At 37.6% G+C, this 5,000-nt stretch overlaps 1 protein-coding gene across 2 annotated transcripts in view; it reads right to left on the minus strand.

The window, feature by feature from the left end:
- Nucleotides 1-5,000, minus strand: part of LOC136828153 (uncharacterized) — a 384,459-nt gene that overhangs the window by 170,026 nt on the left and 209,433 nt on the right. The gene's annotated exons all lie outside the window — the stretch shown is intronic.

Below are 5,000 nucleotides of genomic sequence, written 5' to 3' on the forward strand. Positions count from 1 at the left end.
GAGATTTGAAAACAGTGACGTAAAAACTATACCATAAATAGCTTTTTTTCTGTAAAATATATTAAATTTAAATATATTTTTTAATTACCTTTGTCGTTTATTTTTAATTTCTGAAACTTTAATAAGCTAAACACAATAATGACATTTTTCTGTTAAAAAAATTAACCTAAAATATTTTACAGTAATATTTTTTTAATATCGTCAAAATGAATGAGGAACAAATGTATTTTACTTTATAAATACAAGCTAATTAAATGTGTAATGGCTAAGGCATTCCAATAATTACCAAAGAGAAATATTAAGGAGATAACTTACGAGTTTCTAAATATTCTGATAGCATTCGCTAATTACCCTCCTAAAGAATGGCTGGTAAATAAACAAGTAAATAATACGCCGAAGTTTCTTCGGCGCAATCGAGTTTCCTGTACAGCGTATAATGCTGTATGAAACTCTCAGCCACGGCCCATGAAACTCTTAGCCGCGCCCCATGTAACTTTCAGCCACGGCCTGGTGGTGGCTTGTGTTGTTTGCACCTATATCGTTGCCAGAAGCACGACCATGGCTAACTTTAACCTCAAATAAAATAAAAACTACTAAGGCTAGAGGGCTGCAATTTGGTATGTTTGTTGATTGGAGGGTGGATGATTGACATATCAATTTGCAGCCCTCTAGCCTCAGTAGTTTTTAAGATCTGAGGGCGGACCGAAAGAGTGCGGACAGAATAAAGTGCGGACGGACAGACAAAGCCGGCGCAATCGTTTCCTTTTACAGAAAACTAATAACTGGTTAGCACCTAATAATGGGAAATTCGTCCCAGTTGCCGTTTTCAGAAAAAATAAAATTATTCCCGTCAAGAGATTTATACGTTAAAGTTTTGGCACCAGTGGCTTCTATGTTGAAAGTTGGAAGGATTCTCTCTCTCTCTCTCTCTCTCTCTCTCTCTCTCTCTCTCTCTCTCTCTCTCTCCCAATCTCCCAATCTCCGAATCTCTCTCTCTCTCTCTCTCTCTCTCTCTCTCTCACTTCCTATCTCTCCCCTATCTCTTTCTCTTTCTCTCTCTCTCTCTCTATCTTCCTATCTCCCAAACTCCCAATCTCTCTCTCTCTCTCTCTCTCTCTCTCACCCAATCTCTCTCTCTCTCTCTCTCTCTCTCTCCCAAACTCCCAATCTCTCTCTCTCCCAAACTCTCTCTCTCTCTCTCTCTCTCTCTCTCTCTATATATATATATATATATATATATATATATATATATATATATATATATATATATGCATATATATACACATCTATATACTATATATATACACATATGTATATGTATATATATACATAAATATATATAAATATACCTTTTCGAATTTTTCTTTCATATCTTTAGCGTGGTACCAGGTCGTATATCCTCTGGAGATTTATGGCTCACGTAAGGATATTTGCAAGTCTGGCTTCTTAACTCTGCTACTTTTAAAATTAAGTCAGTTCATATTTTCCATTGCGTGTTCTCGGTAACTCCAGGAATGCCCAATTATTAAAAAAAAAAATTTACTTTGTTTGACCTAATAATGGTGTAGAATAGAAGTTGCCTATTGATTAAGATAGCTAAGTTGACTTGCAATATGTTTGCCAGAGTATAAATATTCGGATAGTTTGTATGTGTATTATATATAGCCTATATATATATATATATATATATATATATATATATATATATATATATATATATATATATATACACACACATATATATATATATATATATATATATATATGTATATATATACATATATACATATATAAAGTATATATAATATATATATATACAAACACACACACACACACACACAATCAACCTCTTGATATCTATATATATATATATATATATATATATATATATATATATATATATCCTATATATTTTTGTATATATAAATATCTATATATTATAATGAATGTTTGCATGATTGTAATTGTATTTGTAACTTTGTGTGCTGGATAGAAATCCGAACCACTTGACATGAATAAAACGACAAAATTTGCACAAGTGGCCATAAACCCAACTTCAGATGTCCTGGATAACAGGGTGGGTTTCAAACCCGTACCCCCTTCCCCTTCTTTTTGTAACAGTAATGCCTGGATAAATAACTCTACCACAATTTATTATACCTCATTTCATGTACTCCTGGACCATAAGAAATATATTAAAAAAATATTGTTTTTCAGTCATCACAGTAATATCTGGATAAAGGGGATAGTCACCACAGTAATGCATGAATACAACAGTCAGACAGCACAGTAATACCTAGATAAAAGGAACAGTCACCACAGTAATACCTGGATAAAAGGGGCAGTCACCACAGTAATACCTGGATAAAAGGGACAGTCTCCATAGTAATACCAGGATAAGAGTGACAGATAGCACAGTAATGCCTGGATAAAAGGGACAGTCATCACATTAATATCTGGATAGAAGGGACAATCACCACAGTAATACCTGGATATAAGACAGACAGTCACCACAGTAATAGCTGATTAAAAGTGACAGATAGCACAGTAATGCCTGGATAAAAGGGACAGTCACCACAGTAATACCTGGATAAAAGGAACAGTCACCACACTAACACCTGGATAAAAGGGACAGACAGAACAGTAATACCTGTATAAAAGGGACAGTCACCACACTAATACCTGGATAAAAGGAACAGACACCACACTAATACCTGGATAAAAGGAACAGACACCACACTAATACCTGGATAAAAGGAACAGACACCACACTAATACCTGGATAAAAGGGACAGTCACCACACTAATACCTGGATAAAAGGAACAGACACCACACTAATACCTGGATAAAAGGGACAGTCACCACACTAATTCCTGGATAAAAGGGGCAGTCACCAAAGTAATAGTTGTGTAAAAGGGACAGTCACCATAATGATACCTGGATAGAAGGGACAGTGACCACAGTAATACCTGGATAAAAGGAACAGTTGCCACAGTAATACCTGGATAAAAGGAGAGAGAGAACAGTAACACTTGGATAATAGGGACAGACAGAACAGTAATACAAAGGGACGGTCACCACACTAATACCTGGATAAAAGGAAAAGTCACCACAGTAATACCTGGATAAAAGGAAAAGTCACCACAGGAAAACCTGGATAAAAGGGACAGACAACACAGTAATACCTGGATAAAAAGAACAGTTACCACAGTAATACCTGGATAAAAGGAAAAGTCACCACAATAAAACCTGGATAAAAGGGACAGTTACCACAGTAAAACCTGGATAAAAGGAAAAGTCACCACAATAAAACCTGGATAAAAGAACAGTTACCACAGTAATACCTGGATAAAAGGAAAAGTCACCACAATAAAACCTGGATAAAAGGGACAGTTACCACAGTAATACCTGGATAAAAGGAAAAGTCACCACAGTAAAACCTGGATAAAAGGGACAGTTACCACAGTAATACCTGGATAAAAGGAAAAGTCACCACAATAAAACCTGGATAAAAGGAACAGTTACCACAGTAATACCTGGATAAAAGGAAAAGTCACCACAGTAAAACCTGGATAAAAGGGACAGCCACCACACACATACCTGGATAGAATGGACAGTCACCACACTAATTCCTGGATAAAAGGGACAGACAACACAATAATAAGTGGATAAAAGGGACAGTCACCACAGTAATAACCTGGATAAAAGGGACAGACGGCACAATAATAAGTGGATAAAAGGGACAGTCACCACACTAATACCTGGATAAAAGGGACAGTCACCACAGTAATACCCGGATAAAAGGGACAGTCACCACAGTAATACCTGGATAAAAGGGACAGTCACCACAGTAATACCTGGATAAAAGGGACAGTCACCACAGTAATACCTGGATAAAAGGGACAGACAACACAGTAATACCCGGATAAAAGGGACAGTCACCACAGTAATACCCGGATAAAAGGGACAGTCACCACAGTAATACCCGGATAAAAGGGACAGTCACCACAGTAATACCTGGATAAAGGGACAGTCACCAGTAATACCAGTAATCACCACAGTAATGCCCGGATAAAAGGGACAGTCAACACAGTAATACCTGGATAAAAGGGACAGTCACCACAGTAATACCTGGATAAAAGGGACAGTCACCACAGTAATACCTGGATAAAAGGACAGTCACCACAGTAATACCTGGATAAAAGGGACAGTCACCACAGTAATACCTGGATAAAAGGGACAGTCACCACAGTAATACCTGGATAAAAGGGACAGTCACCACAGTAATACCGGATAAAAGGGACAGTCACCACAGTAGTACCTGGATAAAAGGGACAGTCACCACAGTAATACCTGGATAAAAGGGACAGTCACCACAGTAATACCTGGATAAAGGGACAGTCACCACAGTAATGCCTGGATAAAGGGACAGTCACCAGTAATACCTGGATAAAAGGGACAGTCACCACAGTAATACCTGGATAAAAGGGACAGTCACCACAGTAATACCCGGATAAAAGGGACAGTCACCACAGTAATACCTGGATAAAAGGGACAGTCACCACAGTAATACCTGGATAAAAGGGACAGTCACCACAGTAATACCTGGATAAAAGGGACAGTCACCACAGTAATACCTGGATAAAAGGGACAGTCACCACAGTAATACCTGGATAAAAGGGACAGTCACCACAGTAATACCTGGATAAAAGGGACAGTCACCACAGTAATACCTGGATAAAAGGGACAGTCACCACAGTAATACCCGGATAAAAGTACAGTCACCACAGTAATACCTGGATAAAATTGACAGTCACCACAGTAATACCTGGATAAAAGGGACAGTCACCACAGTAATACCTGGATAAAAGGGACAGTCACCACAGTAATACCTGGATAAAAGGGACAGTCACCACAGTAATACCTGGACAAAAGGAACAGTCACCAGAGTAATTAATTTCTGGATAAAAGGGACAGTCACCACAGTAATGCCTGGATA

Source organism: Macrobrachium rosenbergii, chromosome 42, assembly GCF_040412425.1.
Source record: "Macrobrachium rosenbergii isolate ZJJX-2024 chromosome 42, ASM4041242v1, whole genome shotgun sequence".
Taxonomy (NCBI): domain Eukaryota; kingdom Metazoa; phylum Arthropoda; class Malacostraca; order Decapoda; family Palaemonidae; genus Macrobrachium; species Macrobrachium rosenbergii.